The sequence below is a fragment of the Drosophila ficusphila genome, unplaced genomic scaffold (assembly GCF_018152265.1).
Source record: "Drosophila ficusphila isolate 14025-0441.05 unplaced genomic scaffold, ASM1815226v1 contig_414, whole genome shotgun sequence".
NCBI lineage: Eukaryota > Metazoa > Arthropoda > Insecta > Diptera > Drosophilidae > Drosophila > Drosophila ficusphila.
This window is the reverse complement of record NW_025064328.1, coordinates 22864928-22888857: the sequence shown is the minus strand read 5'-3', so window position 1 is coordinate 22888857 and position 23930 is coordinate 22864928. Positions and strand designations below refer to the sequence as shown.

At 40.9% G+C, this 23930-nt stretch overlaps 1 protein-coding gene across 2 annotated transcripts in view; it reads left to right on the top strand.

The window, feature by feature from the left end:
* LOC108101655 (transcriptional regulator ATRX homolog) overlaps window positions 1-23930 on the top strand; it is a 467254-nt gene that overhangs the window by 328002 nt on the left and 115322 nt on the right. The window lies entirely within an intron of this gene.

Below are 23930 nucleotides of genomic sequence, written 5' to 3'. Positions count from 1 at the left end.
GCCAACTTGCGTAAGCGGACGGGACAGACAGTATAATTATAAATGCGTGTGCTTCGTTTCAGTTCTTTTCTCAAGTGATCGTTATAATTTCCAATATTTGTTCTTAAGCTAAGCGCAGGCATAATTGCGCGTGTATATGTAAGCATGCAAATCATAGATAACAACAAGATAATTGGAGAATGAGCGAATTTCAATATGCAAGAGAGATTCAAGTGAGAGTTAAAGAGCGTAATATTAGCTTAAGAGTAGTACTTCAGGTAATTCAGATCGAGCTTAATATAAGAGTACCTAAGTTAACTATAATTACATATATATCTAATTAGTAAAACTTCAAAATATAAAATGAAATGATTGAACAGGAGCTATATGATATAGTTGTCCGGTTTTGATCAAATTTAATTCGTAATTCAAGAGTCGTTAGAAAACTTTATATTCCAAAAACCATGCTTATCTAATAAAAACCAACGATGTTATAATTTTATTTCCGTTATTTCTATATAGATTTTTCGATCTTTCCTATGGCAGCTATAATATATTAATGTCCGATTTTTATGAAACTTTTTTCTCAATATAAGGGTTGTTAAAAAACTTGATATTTTAAAAAATCATGCTCGTGGGATAAAAAACAACGATGTTATAAATGTATTTCCATTAATTCTATATATATTTTTCGAACTCTCCTATGGCAGCTATATGATAGAGTTATCCGATTTTGATTAAATTTAATCCGAAATTCAATAGTAGTTAGAAAACGCTATTGTTGGCTGAAGCCAGTTTTTCGTTTTTTTTATTTTTTGAATTGTTAGAATAAGTATCGTTGAATTTGAAGTTTACTGTAAGTTAGTTTAGGGCGAAGGCGGGAGCGCAATAAAGCTTTTGTTCGCTCTCTGCGAGTTCGCTCCGTCTTCGCCAACCTTCGGTAAGCTAGGCTTAAGTATGATTGTGGAGAATAGATCATTCGTTGAAATTGAGTTCGATCGAGCGCACGCATTATTTTTCGTTTCGTTGTCGTTTTGCCAATAAATTTATTAATTAGCCACCCAAGTTTCGGTTTTTAATAATTAGAAAAACGCTTCTAATTTTTCATGGCGCCCCCGGGTGGACTAATTAATTAAATAAAAGGCAACAATTTTTTTTTAAAGTGACAGTGACACAAATAACAAACAATTGCAAGTGATTTTTTTTCTTGTGGTTTTTTTGCTATAAAAATTGCACAAAAATATAAAGTTCTTGTGAAGTACATACAAGTTGCCCGCGACGTGTGGTGTTTTTAATTATTAAAAAACAACAACAAATTCACTCGTGCCGGTCGCGAAATTTAATACCCTAATTCGACGTTTCTGCCACCGACGAGGGATGCCCTGCGATTGTTCAAGTTGCAAAAGGAAAGTGGCAGCAGGATTGAAAGATCCAAACGAAGAACCAAAGGTATTTGTGCAAAAAATTGAAAGCTGAGTTTTGACAAAAAACTAGAAATATTTGTTAATTGTCTAGTGCTGAAAAATTGCACCTCGCTTTCAATTCTTGGCACATATGTACAAAATAGTAGAGCTAGATTGCATGCAAAATAAAATTTAAACAATTTTAATAATTTCAAAGAGTAGCAAATATTACAGCCATTATATATATATAAATACCTAATATATTTACAAGTGCTAAATTGATATATACTATTTGAACCAATTTGGATGCAACTTTTGTTAAATTGTGTTAAATTATTGCAATCACTGTCGCCCCCCTTGTTTTTAATTATCGTTAAAACCTCGCAAGTTAATAGTTGGGAAGTTAATCTGAGCCGTTATACACAAATAAATAAGCCCTTATATACAAGCAGCTGCAGCGGTAAACTTTTTTCGTTTTCGCTTTCGCTTGGTCGCCGCTAGCAGCGTTGTTGTTGTTGTTGGGTTCTTGTCATTTGGGCGCGCTACAGGTTAACGGACCGTCAAGTGACGCGCTACCCCGCATTCGGTTGGGTATATTGTTTTTCGCCGTCGTTTGCACCCACTATTAATTTTGATACTTCGTGTCTCGATATTCAATTTAAAAATTATTTTCGTTGTTTCTCGCCTCTAAATAATTATTTAATAATAATAATTATTTAATAATTTTTTTTCGAACAAATTTAATATTTTATAAATTATTATTTTTTTTGTGGTTTAATTCGAAAATTAATTTCATTTAAATTTTTCACACTTGGTCCTTTAATAATTTACTTTAATAAATTTGGTTTTTGATAATTTAATTCAAAAATGAGCCAAGAAAAGCCAAAAAGTAACCTGCTTGAAGACTTGAAAGCCAAGTTACAAAATCGAGTAAAAAGCATTCGCCGATTAAGTGATCGACTCGATTCTGGCGCGATCGCGATTAAAGAAGAAGAATTAAAATGTAGATTAGATACGTTAAACGCTGCAATTAATAAGGCAAATCTATTGCAAGAAGAGATAGAAGATATAGATGATGGCGATGAATTTAGAGATGAATTGGAGGAGCTATCAATTGTTACCAAGGCAAAATTAATGTCGCTTTTGTCGGCCTTGAAGACAGCAAGCGATCCAAAAATTTCCGGATCAGCTTCTGTAGCCCCAACTCGAGCTCGACTTCCGAATTTGGCCTTGCCAAAGTTCAGCGGCAAATATTCGGAGTTTAAAAATTTCATCAGCCTTTTTGAAACTCTCGTTCATCAAGACGACAGCATTCCAGTTATCGAGAAATTTAACCACCTAATTTCGTGTCTCTCCGGTGAAGCCTTAGGGACTATTAAGGCTTATCAAGTCACCGCGAGCAATTATGAGAAGGCTATGGCCAGCCTTAAAAAAAGTCTACGATAACGAATGCTTGATTTTTATGAATAATATCTCAACATTGTTCACTCTTCCAAAAATTACGCACCAATCAGCGTCTTCCTTAAGAAGCCTTATCGATACCGTTTCATCAATTTATGGATCGTTGTTATCGATAGGAGATGATACAAAAATATCCAATGCAATGTTGATTTATCTCGTCTTGAACAGAGTAGACCCAGTGACTAAACAAAAATGGGAAGAACAGCTCGATTATGAAACTTTGCCGCTTTGGTCCGATTGTGAGAAGATGTTGAATCGCCGATATCAGCATTTATCTGCTGAGGAAACATCAAAACCAAAGCAAGATAAATTAATTCCGAGCAAACATAATCGAAGCTCGTTTTCGTGTTCTTCGACCAACACTAAGTCCGTGCAAAGTTGTAGCTATTGCAATGCTGGAGACCATGTCCTAGCGAACTGCAGTCCGTTTGGTCGGCTGTCAGTAATGCAAAGGTTCGATTTTGTTAAATCTGCGTCTTTGTGCATAAATTGTCTGCGAAAGGGTCATACGGTTTCCAAATGCAAGAGTAGTAAATGTCGAGTTTGTGGTCGCTCGCATCACGTTTTACTGCACAGGTATACCGTCTCCGAGAATAGTTTAGCGTTGCCACCACCCCAAGAGAGTCTGTCTCCCTCTAAAAGTCAGGATCAGCCTTCCACGTCACATGTTATGCATGCGACATCGTTGGACAGGGTGATTTTGGCCACGTCGATCGTAAGTGTCCGCACGAAAAGCGGTGAATACATTTTGGCTCGAGCCCTTCTTGACTCTGGGTCTCAAGCCAATTTCGTTACAGAAGACCTTGCTCGCCGCTTACAGATCCGTAAAGAGGAATCGTGTATCAACTTACTTGGTATTGGCGAATCCAATTCTCAAGTTAAGAAAAAGGTACACACAGTGGTGAAGTCGCGAATAAATGGTAGTGAATTTTCGTTCGATTTTTGGATTTTGAAATCGATATCCGGATATCATCCGGACCAGTCTGTGAATATCAGTGACTGGAAAATTCCAAAGAACGTACCATTAGCAGACCCCTATTTCTACAAGCCACAAAGAATAGATATGTTGATAGGAGCAGAATCATTTTTCGAGCTTTTAGCTGTTGGTCAAATTAAGCAAGGTCCTGACTATCCAACTCTTCAAAAGACCCTACTTGGATGGGTTGTTTCAGGCAGATACAAGGCGTCTGCCCCAAGAGATGTTGTGAATAGTTTCAGTTGTAGTGAAGAGCTATTAGTATCGATTGATAGCACACTACAAAAGTTTTGGTCACTGGAAGAAATGCCATCTATAAAGAAAATTCTATCACCTGAGCATAAGTTGTGTGAAGAACACTATAGAAAGACCACTCAGGTTTTGCCATCAGGTCGGTTTGAAGTTAGATTGCCGTTTAAATCTGATCCCACTGGATTGGGCAACTCATTCGAGGTTGCAAAAAGGAGATTTCTGTCGCTCGAAAGAAGGTTGTCGCGAGATCCTGAATTAAAGAAAATGTATCTCGAATTCATGGAAGAATACCTCGCGTTAGGTCATATGTCTCCTACAGACAATAGAGTTCCTTTGACTCCACATTATGTTATTCCGCATCAGTGTGTCCTTAGGCCCCAGAGTACGTCTACTAAGTTGCGTGTCGTGTTTGACGCCTCTTGCAAAACGTCATCTCAGGTGTCCCTAAATGATATCTTGATGGTAGGCCCAACTATCCAAGATGAGTTATACTCCACACTGCTCCGCTTCCGGCTGCACAGGTTTGCTCTGACAGCCGATGTTAAAAAAAATGTATCGCCAAGTAATGGTAAATGAAGCGGATAGGCCATTTCAACTCATAGTGTGGAGAAGAGACCCCTCAGAATCCTTGAGATTATACCAGCTCAACACCGTAACATATGGAACTGGTCCAGCTCCATATCTAGCGATTCGGTGTTTAAAAAGGTTGAGTGAATCTGCCAAACTTTCATTCCCTAGAGCTGCTGAAGTGATTGGATCCGACTTTTACGTCGATGATATGCTAACTGGTGCTGCATGCGTCGAGGAGCTCAGATCTATTAGGTCTGAAGTGTCTCAGGTTCTTCAAACCGCCGGGTTTGAATTGACAAAGTGGTTTTCGAACTCACCTGAGGTCACCGCATCTGAGAGCACAGTTAAATCCATACCGATCTCGGATTCAGAGTCGACGAAGGCGTTAGGCATATCGTGGTTGCCTAACGAAGATTCTTTCAAGTTTGAAATTGACAATTCCGTCATGGGTCTCAGAGCGACAAAGCGGAACATACTATCGGTGACATCGAAGCTGTTCGACCCCCTCGGCTTGCTTAGTCCTATCGTAATCAGAGGAAAAATCCTATTGCAGGAACTCTGGCTGAACAAGTTGGATTGGGATGAGTCGATTCCTGTGCATTTGGAAACTGCGTGGAATAAATTGAAAAATACATTGTCTCGTTTGGAAGAGATATCAATTCCGCGGTATGTGCACACCGATCCGATGTCACCGGTTCAATTGCATGCCTTTGCCGACGCATCCATGAGAGCTTATGGAGCTTGCGTCTATATTCGTAGCAAAACTGCAGAAGGTATTAAACTGTCATTACTGACTTCAAAATCTAAAGTAGCGCCGCTCAAGACTAAATCGCTCCCAAGGCTTGAGTTATGTGCCGCTCACCTTCTCGCAGATCTCTGTCACAGAATCAAACCCCTATTAAAGGTCCCTATCGAACGGATAGTCTATTGGTCAGACTCGGAAGTTACGTTGCATTGGATTCGATCCCATCCGTCTTCTTTGTCGATATTCGTCTCGAATAGGGTAGCGGAGATTCAGGAGTGGTCAGGAGAAGCTACGTGGCGGCATGTCCCAACTAACGAGAACCCAGCAGATATTGTATCAAGAGGTTGTGACATAGAGGAAATTAGCGATTCAATCTGGTTTACGGGACCATCCTTTTTGAAGAATGGAGAAGAGACCTGGCCCAAAAATTCACATTTCGTTCTTGATGAAAAGGTCCTAATTGAAGAATCAAGGAAGACTGTGGTAACGATGGCCGCCGCGGTACGGAAGTCGGAACTGGTAGATGTCATCGAGGGATTTTCGTCACACCTTAAGCTGCTTAGAGTGTTCGGTTACATGTTCCGCTTTATAAGGAAATGCAGAGACAAGAGTATAGTTTTTGAAAAAACTCTGTCTCCGAATGAGTACAACGAAGCCTTCTTAAAAATTGTCGAGACCATCCAGAAACACGAGTATCACGAAGTTCTTGAAAAAGTTCGGAAGAACTCCAGAGTTGGCCCAAGTCTTCAACGATTGAACCCATTCATTCATGAAGACTCAGGCACTTGGTGTAATTTTTCGTTGTTGCGAGTTGGGGGGCGATTAGCAAATGCTCCTATAACGTACGATGCCAAGTTTCCCCTGCTGTTGACAAAATGCTCCCAATTTGTGCAGAGCTATGTCCGGCATTTGCATCTAACCAATTTTCATGTCGGGCCACGAGCACTTGTGAGTCTCCTTCGACAGCGTATTTGGATCGTAAACGCTCAGGAGGTCTGCAGTCAAATAGTTCGATCATGTATTCGCTGCTTTAAATGCAAGCCTCGACTAATGACGCAAATTATGGGAAATTTACCTGCAGATCGTCTCCGTGCTCTCCGCCCATTTAGTATCTGTGGCGTTGATTTTTGTGGCCCCGTCTATACGACATTGAAAATTCGTGGAAGGCCTCCGTATAAGTCCTACATAGCGCTTTTTGTGTGTTTTGCGTCCAAAGCGGTTCATTTAGAAATTGTGTCAGACTTAACCACTAACTCCTTCTTATTGGCTTTCCAAAGGTTCGTTGGGCGCCGAGGATGCCCTCGCACAGTCCACTGCGACAACGCGACGAACTTCGTCGGAGCGAGTCGCCACTTCCAGGGTCTTCGGGAGCGCATAGAGAAGGAGGCAGACGCCATTCGAGAATTCGCGTCAAGAAGCGGATGCGAGTTTGCATTCACACCGCCTCGGGCTCCGCACATGGGCGGGCTTTGGGAGGCAGGTGTGAAAACTGCAAAGCACCTACTCCTACGAGCGGTGGGCAGCGCGCTCCTAACCGCAGAAGAGCTGGAGACGGTGCTCGTCGGGATCGAGGCGGCGATGAACTCCCGGCCGCTAGGCGCGCTATCCAACGATCCCAGCGACGGAGAAGCGCTAACACCAGGGCACCTGCTGACAGGCGGGCCGCTATTCCCCATCCCAGCACTCCGGACCCCGGACCAGGCGGGTCTCAGTTGCTTGCGGCGATGGCAACTTGTCTCGTCAGCCAGGCAAATGTTCTGGCGGCGATGGTCCCTGGATTATGTGCTGGGCCTGCAAATTCGGGGCAAGTGGCACCAGGAGCAGCCCAACATCCAGGAAGGACAACTGGTCGTCGTCGCCGAGGACAACCTGCCGCCTCAACAATGGCTGATAGGGAGGATCATCGCCACTCACGCAGGAGAGGACGGAATGGTCAGGGTCGTCGAAGTGAGGACCAGCGGAGGAGGAATTTTAAGCGGGCCATCCATAAATTGGCGCCGCTTCCAATATGTTGAAGCCGGACGGGCCTTCAACGGGGCCGGTGTTGGCTGAAGCCAGTTTTTCGTTTTTTTTATTTTTTGAATTGTTAGAATAAGTATCGTTGAATTTGAAGTTTACTGTAAGTTAGTTTAGGGCGAAGGCGGGAGCGCAATAAAGCTTTTGTTCGCTCTCTGCGAGTTCGCTCCGTCTTCGCCAACCTTCGGTAAGCTAGGCTTAAGTATGATTGTGGAGAATAGATCATTCGTTGAAATTGAGTTCGATCGAGCGCACGCATTATTTTTCGTTTCGTTGTCGTTTTGCCAATAAATTTATTAATTAGCCACCCAAGTTTCGGTTTTTAATAATTAGAAAAACGCTTCTAATTTTTCAGCTATCTTGAAGAATTCAAGTCGATCTGATAAAAAATATCCGATATAGTCGTCCGATCCGGCTCGCTCCGACTTATATACTGCGTGCAATAACTAAACACCTTTTATGGGGTCTGAGGTGTCTCCTTCACTGCGTTGCAAACTTCTGACTGAAATTATAATACCCTTTTGCTCTGCAAGGGTATAAAATTTAAGTGATACAAGACTTATGCAAATTATACTTATATACTGCGTGCAATAACTAAACACCTTTTATGGGGTCTGAGGTGTCTCCTTCACTGCGTTGCAAACTTCTGACTGAAATTATAATACCCTTTTGCTCTGCAAGGGTATAAAATTTAAGTGATACAAGACTTATGCAAATACTTGAAAATTAAGAACTCGGCATCCAGAGCACACCACCCCCACGATGAACGTCCAAAGATAGTAATAAAATAATAAATAAAAATTTGACAACTATATCATTTAGCTGTCATATGAACTATCGTCTCGAATTTCGAGAGTAACTAAAAAACTATAGTCCAAAAATTATGATTGTCTTAGTTTCCGTTAATTTTATATAGATTTTTCGACACTAATCATTTATGCGACTTTTTAATACAACATATATCTAATATATAAAATTCTCGTGTCACAGTTTTTGTTACCATACTTCTCCGAAACGGCTATACCGATTCTCATGAAATTTTGTGAGCGTATTGCATAGGTCTGAGAATCAACCAACATCTATTTTTCATCCTCTAAAATCCTGTTCGACATACCAAAAATCGCATATAAAGTGAGTTACTACCTCATCATACTGACCAGCACACGCTACCATAGCATTTTAAATCAATTTAAACTGCGGCAAAAATCATTCATCATTAAGTAAAATCATTAATTCTATTTATGAGTGTTTTGTCCAGTGAGTAATGCCAAGAAAACGCAAAGGGGGAGATTTGAGCCATGATACAAGTAGATCTCGAGACATGCGAAATAGAAGATCCGAAAGAATAGCGCAATTGCATCAAGAAGAGCCAGAAGATACACAAACTGAACGCAATGACGTCAGAGAAGAGCTAGAAGATACACGAGCTGAACGCAATGAAGTCAGAGAAGAGCCAGAAGATACACGAGCTGAACGCAATGAAGTCAGAAGATTAGAACAAGGACAACCATTAATTCTATTTATGAGTGTTTTGTACAGTGAGCAATGCCAAGAAAACGCAAAGGGGGTGATTTGAGCCGTAATACAAGTAGATCTCGAAACAAGCGAAATAGAAGATCCGAAAGAATCGAAGAACAAATCGAGCAACAAAATACTGATGTACGTGTCAGAATAGCGCAATTGCATCAAGAAGAGCCTTGAAGAAACACGAGCAGAATGCAATGAAGTCAGAAAATTAGAACACCGACAAAAACGCAGTTTCACAGTCAATAGACGCAGAACAAATGACCAACAACGACAACAGGTACATCGAGCATATATATCTGATTCATTCCTGCGTCTAGGATTCCAGTATGAGCCCGATATTGAGTATTATGCTCACTCAAAAGTGGTAATTGGTGCTATGGACAAGGAATGTCCGCATTGTCATGCTCTGAAATTCAAAAATGAGCCAGCTGGGATGTGTTGCGCGGGAGGAAAAGTGCAACTACCAGAAATTGAAACACAACTGAACCATTGAACGGCTTAATTTTCGGACAATCAATTCGAACATTTAATTCATGCTTTCAAATGACATCGTTCGGAGCAACAGAAATAGTTCGAAATACTAATGCAAATGGTAAAAATTACAATTCTACATTCAAAATCAGAGGCCAAGTTTATCATAAAATGGGCTCACTGCTGCCAATGCCAAACGAACCACATAAATTCTTACAAATCTACTTTATGGGCGGCGATGATTCCGGAAGCGCACTTGTCAATCGCGTGATTGTACGTTGTGATTATAATAATATAATAAAGATCTGCTCAAAAACGGTATTATCCGACCATCAAGTTCCCCCTATAATAACCCTATATGGGTTGTGGGAAAGAAGGGTACTAATGCATCGGGGTCGCCTTATAAAAGACTGGTTGATTTTAGGAAATTAAATATTTAATATTTCAATGATCTTTCAAATCTGGGAAAGGGAAGCTATTTCACAACCTTTGACCCTAAGTCTGGGTATCACCAGATTAATCTTGCTGAAAGTAATCGAGAGAAGACATCTTTTTCGTTAAATAGTGGAACGTAAGAGTTCTGGTTATTGCCTTTTGCACTCAAAAACGGTTCCAGCATTTTCAAAAAGCAATCGACGATGTCATTCGAAATAAAAATGGCTATTCCTGGCCCGTTTACGTTTTCTCGAAAACAAAAGACGAGCATGTTTCTCATGTTGGCGAAGGCCTTTAAAAATTGCATAGCGCTTACATGCGGGTGTTAAGAAAAAACGCAATTTTTGAGGAAAGAGTTGAGATTCTTGATTTTGTTGTCTGCAAAGAGGGTATAAAAACGAGTTTAGATAAGGTGAGCGCCATTAAGGTAATTTTTGGGCCTTGCTAGCTACTATTGGTATTTTATCATGGATTTTGCAAAAATAGCAAGACCTTTGACTAATATCCTAAAAAGAGAAGCGGGTAAAGTTAGCAAATATCTATCAAAGAATAACTCAATGCATTTGACAGACTTGGGAGCATCCTTCCTTTTAGAAGACGTAATTCTAAACTACCAAGATTTCAAGACCCTTTGACCTGACAACAGACGCTTCCTCTACATGCATAGGTGCGGTTTTATCGCAAAATAAAAGACCGATAACCATGATTTTGAGAGCTCTAAAGGACAGGGAGGTCAACGTCATTTCCTATTTGAAAAAAATGATATCAACATCTACAGGGTTGCCCATATTCGACGGACCCATTTGACGACGCCATAACTTTTGACAGAGATGCGAGATCGCTTAATGACATACCGCGTTTGATTAAGATTGCCAACCGCCAAATTTTTATTTTTTCTTTGATTTTTTTTAAAAAAACATGGGTCCGTCGAATATGGGCAACCCTGTACACTGACCATCAGCCTCTCACGTTTGCGGTCTCCGATAAAACCGAACTATTTGACTAAGCGCTGAAAAGCGTGCCTCGAGGAGAGCGGCAACCCAACTGCTTCTAAAATCTGATAGTATTAAAAGAAGCAATTTCCTCTAGTCACATGGTACATATTCCGTTTGGGTCAAAGACATGGCAGTAAATGCGTTATACTGCGAGTTGCCGATTCTGGCAAGATAATATAATTCAAAGATGAGCAAAATAGCAACCAAAGTGGTCGTAAATTGCAGAGTTTGCGAGATGGCGAAATACAATAGACATTCAAAAAAACATGAGCTTGAAGTGACCCAAATACCAATGCGTGTGGGTTATATGTATATTGATATATTTTTAACAGTCGGAAAATAATTCCTCACGACAGTCGACAAGTTTTTCATGCTCTCATTGGTGCAGCCTATTCCCTCTCGCACTATTGAGGATGTCAAAGTTCCAATTTTGCAGTTGGTGAATATTTTTCCGAGGATTAGGACTATATGCTGAAAAAGTCTACAGTCTGCATGCATCAATAGAATATAAAAGGTCGTTTCACTCTGTAACGCAAAGAAAACCAATTGAGGTTGTCTATGCAAGTGCTGACCTCGCTCCGGACATAAAACTAACGAAATAATCCCGGTCGGCAAAATATGGTATTTGAAGTACATGGTTCTCGTAAAATCAAACAGATCCAAGCTTTGCCCACTAAACGTAGAAAACAGAGTTAAAGCTGATTTGGGAACCACCGTTCTGATAATAGGGAGGATGGTTCATAAAGATAATATCCGATGGACATCACTTTACCAGCTTTAATTTCTTTTGCTATCCGTAGGCGCATTTCTGTCTTTTTGATTTTTCACTTAAGGGGTTATATCCAGTTGCAATTTTGAAAAAATCAAAATTTTTTTTACCTATTTTGAATGTATATATAAGTTATAAAGTCTGTTTGATTCAAGTTTAATATAATTTTATTAATCCTAAACTCTTTAGAGTAAGGATGATTTGGATTGGGTTACAGAGTTATTATTATAGAGGGTAATTAAGACTAATTCGAAGGTCTGATCCGGCCCCAGCTCGAGGCCTTTACCTGGTTGCAGCGCTGTCGCCAAAGTGCAAGGTCAGCGCTTGGTATTCGGCCACTCGCGATCATTCGCTGAGCGAGTGTTCCCAGCGCTGCCGCTAAAGCGCCGGGTCAGCACTTGGTATCTGGCCAGCGACGGTCACCTGATGCGTGCGCGTTTCTGGCCGGACTCCGGGCGATGAACCCCAGAGTGTCGATTCGGCAGTTCCCTTACTGCGCGTGTTGGCCACCGGATACGGGCTGCAACTAGACAATTTTGCTCCGTGGGAACAGGTTGTGTTAACTTCTCCCTCTTTTAAATGGTCGCCGTCCCGGTGACCTGCTAATTCCGCGTCATTTCCTGGTTCGCCGTGACGTCTGGTTTTTAGGAGATGGTAGCCGAGCCAAACGGTAGAGCACAGTAGGAAGCAGGCGAGTAGGGCGAGGGAGTAGCTGAAGGAGGAGCCCAAGGTCAGTTCTTCTCTAACGGTCCCGATGTGGTGCAAGTTCCTCAAACTCAGGTCGTGGAGAAACGGAAGACTCAGTCGGTTTTGGTGGTTCGTGATGTTGACCACGGTCTTGGCCGACACAGCGGGTTTTTTCATCGAACTTCCTAGCTGATTAATGAACCAGGTTCCGTTTAGTCTTACTTTGTCGGAATAGGTTACCAGGTAGGTTCCGGATATTTTTTTGTCCCGTCCTTGATCGTCGGTCATGGTCATGTTGGCATCGTTCACTATGAGAGTGCCGTGATCCACCACAGTGACTGGATCCAGATGGCCTGGGAGTGTGGAGCAGTGCGCAACAGCTCCGGAAACTATTTGTTGGGCGCAAGTGCCGTTCTGGAGTTCTCTGCAGAAGGTAGCGCGACCGTCGTCTTGCAGTACCCGATATTGAGGTTTCGTTCAGGGCACTCGGCGACTAGGGTTCCACTTTCGAAGTCCAGGATTTTATTGTGGTGCTGGACCGGATAGACCGTTATCTTCTTACAGACAAGCTTAGGGTTATGGAATTTAATAAGAAAATGGAGGATATCGGAATTTTGAAAAACACTTATACTAGATACTTCTAATATTTCAATTAAACTAATGTTAACAGGCTGTCTTCTTTTAAATTCGCCAATATCGGAGCTATCTAGGATTACCGGACTTACAATATTTAACTTTGCAAGGGTTAAGCCCATTAGGATATTTTCCAAATCTGTAATGACAATTCTATTTTTAGCTAAAATGATTTCTAAAAGATGAGTTTCTTTATTTGTTTCGAATTTTTGAATTTGATTCATCGCGTTCGCGAGTTCGTTTAATCGTTCCTGAAACTTGATATTTAATTCTGTTTGGCCTTTATCGGCTCTCATTAATTGTTCTTGGTTGAATTTTATTTGTTCCCAATCATTAAAGTCGGGTGTGCCTGCAATAACCTTTAAAGCTGTCCCAATTAAATTAATACTCCTAGCGGCCCTATGGTGTATTTTTAGGGTAGCTACCAACTTGCGAATGTGTTGAAGGTCTTTGTCAAAGTCTCGGTCTGGTCAGCGAAGTCTTCGTAGGTCGTCATGTTTGTCGCGTGCTGTAAGTATCCGTACGATTCCCAGACAACGATGTCACCGTCCTCTATCGGGATATAGTCCGCGTTCGTATAGTCATTTAGTCTTATTGTCGCGTCCGTTCCAGCAGTCATTAGTGCCCAAAATAAAATGTATTTTCCTATCCAAGAAAATTAAAAATATTGAAAATATAAAATGTGTAAAAAGGATCGGAAGTCTAGCGAAGGTTGTTTTATGGACCACCCTTCCCTTAATTAGGACCGTGGTCCCCAGGTCTGCTTCAATAACCTCTTCCGAACAGAGCGGTGAGAGCTTGTTTCCTAATCGCCTATTTGCCTTCAGGAAAACCTTTTCGCCGACCTGATAATCTTTATAAATCCTATCCTTGTTTACATGGTCAAGGGACTTTTCTTGGGCCTGTTGAATTTTTCTGCTAATTCCCCTTTCGAATTCTGCGGATTTTGAGTGGGCTATTTCTATTGGTTTTCTGTCAGTTACTGAGTGAATGGAATTATTATATTTATTGGTTGCCAAAAGGATCAATTCAATAGTATCGTTTAGTTTGCCCTCCAGTTTCAGGCATCTAGCTATTTCTGCCAGGGTGCTGTGAAACCTTTCTACTTGGCCATTTGAAGTGCTATGTAGGGGCGGGGCGTTAGAAATGGTGATATTGAAGTGGTTCAGAAGAATTGATTTAATAGTTTCGGAGTTTAGGGATCTTTCGTTATCGCAATATACGGTTTTTGTTTTTTGAAAAAAAATTTATTATGTGTAATAAAGGGGCTGTTATGTCCACAATTGCCCTTGATGCGATGGCCTGCACTGTGGCGAATTTCGAGAATTTATCGACGCATGTAAGGAAAAGGGTTCCGTCTGTTGAAAAAATATCAACGTGTAAAATTTCTCCCACAAATGAAGGTATAGGTGTTTCTGCTACCGCTTGTTTAGATGGATGGCGTTTGTATTTTGCCATTGAACCAGTTTTGCAGTTCGAGGTTATCTCCGTTGCTAACCGAAGCATTTTTGGGAAAAAGTAGTCTCTTAGGATTTGTTTCACATTTTCCTTCGCTGCTCTATGAGCCCGGTTGTGCTCTGTCACAACGATTTCCCTTTGCTCGGTTGTGTCCGTTATTTCCTGCACGAAGCTTTTCGTGTACTTGAACGAAGTGGAAGGGAACGACTCGACCAGCCGGTGTTGGATAAATGCCAAGGTTGGTAAGGAACAATGTATTGCATTTACCACCTCCGCGTTTACTACATCTTGTAGCGCGTTCAGCAGATTTTCCCGGTCGGGGGTCCTAATTATGTGCCTTACTTTGCTCTTAAACAATATGAAAGTATCTACCGAAAAACTGTTTCCATCCTCAATTATTATTTGATTTCTGAAACAGTTTACTGGGTTATCTGTCGTGTCGATTGTGTAGGTCAGCGACTGTTCGCTATGTACGGTGGCTGCAGTTGATTCTTGCACGTCCTCTAGGGCGTTTATGTTCTGTCGAGATAGCGCGTCTGCTACGAAATTTTCTTTTCCCGGTTTATAAACCAGTTTCGCGCCATGGTCGTCAATAATCCCCTTCCAGCGTTTTAGCTTTGCGTTGGGGTTTTCGTCCGAGACGGCAAAGGTAAGCGGCTGGTGATCAGTAAAGATCTACAAGCCCTTTACTCCGTATAGGTAATTCCGGAGGTTTTTTAGTGCCCAAACAATGGCGAGGAGCTCTCGCTCGTTTGTTGCGTAATTTTTTTCGCAGTCACGTAGGGCACGTGATATCATTGTGATTGGGCGGCCATCTTGAGATAGTACCGCCCCTACACCGAAGCCTGACGCATCTGTTGTTAAATCGAATGGCCTCTTAAAGTCTGGATATGAGAGCAATACGTCTTCAGACGCCAAGATTTTTCTCAGTCTGTCAAACGCTTTTCTCTGTTCTTTTGTCAAATTGATCTCAATCTTTCTTGACTGGTATTTACTGGTTTTCCCATTTTCTCCCTTTAGGATATTTGTTAAAGGTCTTGCGATTGTCGCGAAGTTTTTAATGAAACACCTATAGTAGCTGGCTAACCCCAGAAAGGACCTGAGGTCGAAAAGAGTTTTCGGTGGGGGAAATTCCTTTATGGATTTTACCTTTTCAGGTGAAGTTCTTAGCCCCCCTTGTGATACTATAAACCCCAAGTACTCAACGCTCTTTTTAAAGAACTTTGTCTTCTCTTGAGATACTCTCATTCCTTCTTCTAAGAGGTTGTTTAAGACCCAGTCTACATCCCTAACTTGGTCCTCTTTTGTTTTTGAGAAAATTATTACGTCATCCACATAGACGTAGCATAACTTGGAAATTTATTCTCTTAGGACGTCGTCGATTGCCCTCTGGAAGATGCTTGGGGCGTTTTTAAGCCCGAGTGGCAATCTACAAAATTCATATTTGCCATTGTTTATGGAAAAAGCTGTCTTTTCCCTGTCTTTTGTCTCTGTGCCTTTTTTATCTACAACCCAGGCGGGGTTGTTATACGGAGACTTGGATGGCCTGATCATGCCGTCCGCAAGGAGTTGTTTAACTTCTGCATTGACGAATTCGGTTACACCCATAGGGTGCGGGTATGACTTGGAATATACCGGCTCCCCGTCAGTTTTAATTGTGGCAATTGTGTTTATATTAAATGGTAGCGCTTCGTCCAGGTCGGCGAAGGCTTTATGATTTTTTACAATCATTTTATCAAATGTGGCTTTTATTGCCAGGGGTACGTCTTCATCATCAATTTGAATGAAGTTGACGTTTTCTGCTTTAGTAAACCGGATCTTTTCATTTCCGTTACTTGTGTGCAGAACATTGCCGGTAAAATCCAGTTTCGCGTTCGCTTGTTTAAGCAAGTCGACCCCGATAATACCGTCAAAGTCTTTAAGGTTTTTTAAAATAAAAAAGGGTGTTTTTACGTTAAACACCGAAACTAAACATTTTTTATCTATTTTAGTAAAGCCATGGATTGACTTCATTGTGAAGGGTTTCTCCGCTGTCACGATGCCTTTCAGCCCCGGGATTGGAGAAATATAGTTTTTAGAAGTACCTGTATCTATTAGTAATTTCACTTCCTCTCCTGACACCTTACGTGTTATGTAAGGGAGGAGGGACTTTACCCTAAAAAATTACAGGAGTCCTCTGTGTCGACGATTCCCAGACAACGATGTCACCGTCCTCTATCGGGATATAGTCCGCGTTCGTATAGTCATTTAGTCTTATTGTCGCGTCCGTTCCAGCAGTCATTAGTGCCCAAAATAAAATGTATTTTCCTATCCAAGAAAATTAAAAATATTGAAAATATAAAATGTGTAAAAAGGGTCGGAAGTCTAGCAAAGGTTGTTTTATGGACCACCCTCCCCTTAATTAGGACCGTGGTCCCCAGGTCTGCTTCAATAACCTCTTCCGAACAGAGCGGTGAGGCTTGTTTCCTAATCGCCTATTTGCCTTCAGGAAAACCTTTTCGCCGACCTGATAATCTTTATAAATCCTATCCTTGTTTACATGGTCAAGGGACTTTTCTTGGGCCTGTTGAATTTTTCTGCTAATTCCCCTTTCGAATTCTGCGGATTTTGAGTGGACTATTTCTATTGGTTTTCTGTCAGTTACTGAGTGAATGGAATTATTATATTTATTGGTTGCCAAAAGGATCAATTCAATAGTATCGTTTAGTTTGCCCTCCAGTTTCAGGCATCTAGCTATTTCTGCCAGGGTGCTGTGAAACCTTTCTACTTGGCCATTTGAAGTGCTATGTAGGGGCGGGGCGTTAGAAATGGTGATATTGAAGTGGTTCAGAAGAATTGATTTAATAGTTTCGGAGTTTAGGGATCTTTCGTTATCGCAATATACGGTTTTTGTTTTTTGAAAAAATTTATTATGTGTAATAAAGGGGCTGTTATGTCCACAATTGCCCTTGATGCGATGGCCTGCACTGTGGCGAATTTCGAGAATTTATCGACGCATGTAAGGAAAAGGGTTCCGTCTGTTGAAAAAATATCAACGTGTAAAATTTCTCCCACAAATGAAGGTATAGGTGTTTCTGCTACCGCTTGTTTAGATGGATGGCGTTTGTATTTTGCCATTGAACCAGTTTTGCAGTTCGAGGTTATCTCCGTTGCTAACCGAAGCATTTTTGGGAAAAAGTAGTCTCTTAGGATTTGTTTCACATTTTCCTGCGCTGCTCTATGAGCCCGGTTGTGCTCTGTCACAACGATTTCCCTTTGCTCGGTTGTGTCCGTTATGTCCTGCACGAAGCTTTTCGTGTACTTGAACGAAGTGGAAGGGAACGACTCGACCAGCCGGTGTTGGATAAATGCCAAGGTTGGTAAGGAACAATGTATTGCATTTACCACCTCCGCGTTTACTACATCTTGTAGCGCGTTCAGCAGATTTTCCCGGTCGGGGGTCCTAATTATGTGCCTTACTTTGCTCTTAAACAATATGAAAGTATCTACCGAAAAACTGTTTCCATCCTCAATTATTATTTGATTTCTGAAACAGTTTACTGGGTTATCTGTCGTGTCGATTGTGTAGGTCAGCGACTGTTCGCTATGTACGGTGGCTGCAGTTGATTCTTGCACGTCTTCTAGGGCGTTTATGTTCTGTCGAGATAGCGCGTCTGCTACGAAATTTTCTTTTCCCGGTTTATAAACCAGTTTCGCGCCATGGTCGTCAATAATCCCCTTCCAGCGTTTTAGCTTTGCGTTGGGGTTTTCGTCCGAGACGGCAAAGGTAAGCGGCTGGTGATCAGTAAAGATCTACCTTTAAAGATCAGTAAAGATCTACCTTTACTCCGTATAGGTAATTCCGGAGGTTTTTTAGTGCCCAAACAATGGCGAGGAGCTCTCGCTCGTTTGTTGCGTAATTTTTTTCGCAGTCACGTAGGGCACGTGATATCATTGTGATTGGGCGGCCATCTTGAGATAGTACCGCCCCTACACCGAAGCCTGACGCATCTGTTGTTAAATCGAATGGCCTCTTAAAGTCTGGATATGAGAGCAATACGTCTTCAGACGCCAAGATTTTTCTCAGTCTGTCAAACGCTTTTCTCTGTTCTTTTGTCAAATTGATCTCAATCTTTCTTGACTGGTATTTACTGGTTTTCCCATTTTCTCCCTTTAGGATATTTGTTAAAGGTCTTGCGATTGTCGCGAAGTTTTTAATGAAACACCTATAGTAGCTGGCTAACCCCAGAAAGGACCTGAGGTCGAAAAGAGTTTTCGGTGGGGGAAATTCCTTTATGGATTTTACCTTTTCAGGTGAAGTTCTTAGCCCCCCTTGTGATACTATAAACCCCAAGTACTCAACGCTCTTTTTAAAGAACTTTGACTTCTCTTGAGATACTCTCATGCCTGCTTCTAAGAGGTTGTTTAAGACCCAGTCTACATCCCTAACGTGGTCCTCTTTTGTTTTTGAGAAAATTATGACGTCATCCACATAGACGTAGCATAACTTGGAAATTTATTCTCTTAGGACGTCGTCGATTGCCCTCTGGAAGATGCTTGGGGCGTTTTTAAGCCCGAGTGGCAATCTACAAAATTCATATTTGCCATTGTTTATGGAAAAAGCTGTCTTTTCCCTGTCTTTTTCCGCCAGTTCTATCTGGTGGAAACCTGATTTAAGGTCGAGTGTCGTAAAAAATTGCGACTCGCCCATGTTCGACAGTATTGTCGAAATTGTAGGGATGGGATACCTATCATCTACGGTTCTTTGATTTAGTTTTCTGAAGTCGGTAACTAATCGCTTCTTCTTGACCCCATTTTTATCTGTGCCTTTTTTATCTACAACCCAGGTGGGGTTGTTATACGGAGACTTGGATGGCCTGATCATGCCGTCCGCAAGGAGTTGTTTAACTTCTGCATTGACGAATTCGGTTACACCCATAGGGTGCGGGTATGACTTGGAATATACCGGCTCCCCGTCAGTTTTAATTGTGGCAATTGTGTTTATATTAAATGGTAGCGCTTCGTCCAGGTCGGCGAAGGCTTTATGATTTTTTATTGCCAGGGGTACGTCTTCATCATCAATTTGAATTAAGTTGACGTTTTCTGCTTTAGTAAACCGGATCTTTTCATTTCCGTTACTTGTGTGCAGAACATTGCCGGTAAAATCGAGTTTCGCGTTCGCTTGTTTAAGCAAGTCGACCCCGATAATACCGTCAAAGTCTTTAAGGTTTTTTAAAATAAAAAAGGGTGTTTTTACGTTAAACACCGAAACTAAACATTTTTTATCTATTTTAGTAAAGCCATGGATCGACTTCATTGTGAAGGGTTTCTCCGCTGTCACGATGCCTTTCAGCCCCGGGATTGGAGAAATATAGTTTTTAGAAGTACCTGTATCTATTAGTAATTTCACTTCCTCTCCTGACACCTTACGTGTTATGTAAGGGAGGAGGGACTTTACCCTAAAAAATTACAGGAGTCCTCTGTGTCCAGGTCGTCCTCTATTTCAGTAGCACAGGCTTGGGCGGCGGAGTCATAATCCTCATCGTCGGTTTTGTCTTCCGGCATGAAGTTTATTTTTTGTTGAAACCGCTTTGACTTCCCTTTTTGCCATGTTGTGGGCTGCCTAAACTTGGAGGAGGAGATGTCGACATCCATTGGTTCCACCGTCTGGCCCTGAATGTTCCCTGTACTATTTTGAGGTCTTTGCCTAGAAGAACCGTTTTGGTTATTGTGTTCCTTCTGAGTCCTAGCGAAGTGAGGGTTTTTTCTCATAGCCCCCGAGTTTTGGTTTTGTTCGTAATGTGCCTGGGGATATTTCCAACCCGCTTGCCGCTGGTTGTTTGGCTTAAACGATTTCTCTTCATTGTGTCGGGCAAAAGTGGCCGCAAAGACACTTCTTTCATGACTTGATTCAGCTTCTTGCGCTAGCGCTAATGCTGAAGGTAAGTCCCGAGGTTGCGCCGGAAAAACGGCTATTTTGAGAGATTTTTTTAGACCAGAAATAAACGCGTGCAAAGCGTCTACCCTGTGCTGCTCGTTTAGGACGGCCGCCGCGGCTGCGTCGTGCGTCATAATGGTTTTGTTAGTAAGGAGCGTCAGTTTTCGCTCTATTTCATCATAATATTTAAGCAGGGGTAGTTCCCCTTGTCTTGACAAATTAAGTTCTTGTTTAATTACGTGCGCCGGAGTTTTGTCCGCGTACGTAAAATCTAAGCGTGCCAGTATGGCATGAAAATTAAAAACTGTGTTAAAAGAAGATAACACAGCGGCTGCTGGACCCCTTACTTTATTTTTAAGTATTCCTACTGCCTGATAGTGACGGCTACTGCCATCGTATGACTCGAATACCTTATAAGCTGCTGTGGCAGCCTGCCTCCAGGAAACGTAATTTTCCTGTTTGCCATCGAATTCTGGGACTGACTTTACCATGTCCAGGGGTTCATTACATATTACTTCAGGTCTTAAGTCAATTTCTTGAAAAATCTGAATTTGTGGGGTGTTATCTTTAATTTTAAATGAGTTTAGCTCCCCTATTACCGCAGCTATTTTTTTTATCAAATAGCTCCCGCTGCTCTCTGAGGGCGTTGTTTATGACGGCCTCCATATTCGCAAGTTGCTCCGGTTGCATTTTAAGTGCTTGTTGTGGAGCTTCTGTATTAAGAACGCTGTCTCGAATAATTGCTGCCCTACTGGTAGATGGTTGGCAACCTGCCTCAGTTTCCTGATCTTGTTGAAGTTTTCCCTTTCCTACTCTTGTTTCCAAAAGCTTCCTATATTCCGCAAGAATTTCCTCGTCCAATGAAATGTCCCCGTTATTTCTATACATGGGCCCGTATTTAAAACGATTTCATTGGTCTAACAGAATTCAACCAAGGGTTTATCGAAAAATGTATTTTTAATTAATTAAATTAATTGATTCGCGACGACACGAGAAAAAATTTATTTGATACCTATTTTATAAATCAAAAGCGTAAAAGTTCCGTACGAATAAAAATTCTATGCTGTCAAGCACCGGCAAAATTTACTTTCCGAATAATTTATTGGCAAATATTAAACAAAAAGCCTACTCACATTTCTTATTTTTTGTCGTTGTCGCTGTTGCTGCTGCTGCTGCCGTCGCTGCTGCCGTTGCTGTTGTTTTCGTTTTCTTCCTTCTGGAGGGGTGATGGAGGGGTGCCTACAGTCCCAATTGCTCAATTATTCCCGCGGAGGGGGGCGAGGGGTTTCCCTACAGCTCCCTGTTGCTCAGTTACTCCCACGGAGGGGGGCTAGGGGTTTCCCTACAGCTCCCTTTTGCTCAATATTATTCCCGCGGAAGGGAATTTTGTTGCGCGTTTTATATTAGTTCCACATTTTTTGTTTTGGACTTTTATTTTTTTGCAACTTATTTTTTGCAATTTATTTTTTTTCCGTTGTATTTCCAATTTTGTAAGTTATTATAATTATTTTGGTATGCACTTTTATTTTCCTGCAATTTTTATTTCTTGCAATTTTATTTTTTTGCAGTTGTATTTGCAATCTGCAAGTTATTATAATATTTTCACTTTGCAATTTTATTTGCAACTAACTTTTGAGTTTTCTTTTAAACGCACTGCACTGTATCGCGCGAGTATTCCCGAATTGCAAATTACTTTTGCAAATGCACTTTCGATCGCGTGAGTCGGTTACGTTGGGCGACAGTTATAAAGTCTGTTTTATTCAAGTTTAATATAATTTTATTAATCCTAAACTCTTTAGAGTAAGAATGATTTGGATTGGGTTACAGAGTTATTACTTTTAATTTAACGCAAGCGTTAGCTCACGGAGGGTAATTAAGACTAATTCGAAGGTCTGATCCGGCCCCAGCTCGAGGCCTTTACCTGGTTGCAGCGCTGTCGCCAAAGTGCAAGGTCAGCACTTGGTATTCGGCCACTCGCGATCATTCGCTGAGCGAGTGTTCCCAGCGCTGCCGCTAAAGCGCCGGGTCAGCACTTGGTATCTGGCCAGCGACGGTCACCTGATGCGTGCGCGTTTCTGGCCGGACTCCGGGCGATGAACCCCAGAGTGTCGATTCGGCAGTTCCCTTACTGCGCGTGTTGGCCACCGGATACGGGCTGCAACTAGACAATTTTGCTCCATGGGAACTGGTTGTGTTAACTTATATGTAAGAATACTGTTTAAAAATTTCAAAGTATTCTGGTAAATATTTTCGGAGTAATGAGCGTATTTGTAAAGACGTCTCCGACGTAGTTCAACTAGTAGCCAAAACTTTAAATGCGTTTTTCTCAAAACTATGATTTGAAAGTCGGTGAGGAAAATTTCTCCGAGACAGCTTGACCGATTGACTTGAAATTTTCACAGGCTCTTCTTAGATATTTTTTTCAGATAATGACGCGGGGAATTTCGGCTCCGATAAACATTTCGATTTTTTAAGTCACTTCAAAGTTTAAATTTTTGTGCCAAAAACGAAGTTTTATGTATGGGAAGACGCCATTTTGTCTAAAATCAAAATTTTGGAAATTCCCCTCGTCATTACCAGTATTTGTCTATTTTTTACGTAATCCTTTTGGTTTTTTGTATTTCTGATAATTTGGATCAGATATATCTTCCTCACCGCAAACCACCTTTTTAAAGTGGACCCTCCGGAGATCCTCAACAGGATCGACGAAATCCAACATTTTTTTTTTTTTTTTGAAAATGTATTCTAAAAATTTTAAAAATTATCTAACTTTTCATACATAACACGTATATATACAATAAAAAGCCTCTCCAGAAATAAATTACAAAAAATCTAATTTTTTCGGCCTCGCAACTGGATGTAACCCCTTAAGCGACATTGACCAAGGCAAGAATAGCAAACTTGGCTCAATAAACTTAGGGGAATGTCGTCAGGGTTGGACACGCTTTCGACCCTTGCCCATAATTATCGTTTTAATAAGAAATAAGATCATTTGCGTAAATAGTTTGAAAGGTAAAGGCAAAAGGTATGTCTGACAATGAACATTATGTTGTGAAATAAAAAACATAGAAATGGGGAGTATTTAAAAAAAAAAAATGTAGTCAGGCTTGGCCACTGTAGTCATAGTTGGACACTTGAATTGCTACTTCAGAAAAGTAGCAATAAAAGAGGACATTGTCCGTGGATCAGGTGTATTTTATGTCTTTTGACTCTTTTTTTATTGTGAACAACAAATTTTACAACCAAGTATGAAAAAAAAAATTATTCAGATTCACAATTAGAACAAACAGGACAGCATTATGCAAGTCGACTTTACCTCTTTCCGTCGTTCGCTTGTAGCGTGAACCTCTTCAAAGGGAGAAAATAAATTATTACTCAAAGGATTTTTTTTTTTACTTATTTACTAATTAATTCACTTTTTGTTGAATCAAGTAATTAATTACCAAATTTATTTATTCATCCAACTCATACTTTATTTTTAGAACTTTAATCTATTTTTTTAATTATTATGTAGGTATATTTGTTCACAATATAGAAAAAAATTATTTCATTGAATGTATTTACATGTTTTGTAGTGAACAACTGTAAAAAACATTGGAAAAATTAAAATATTCTGACAAATGGAAAAAACCAAGC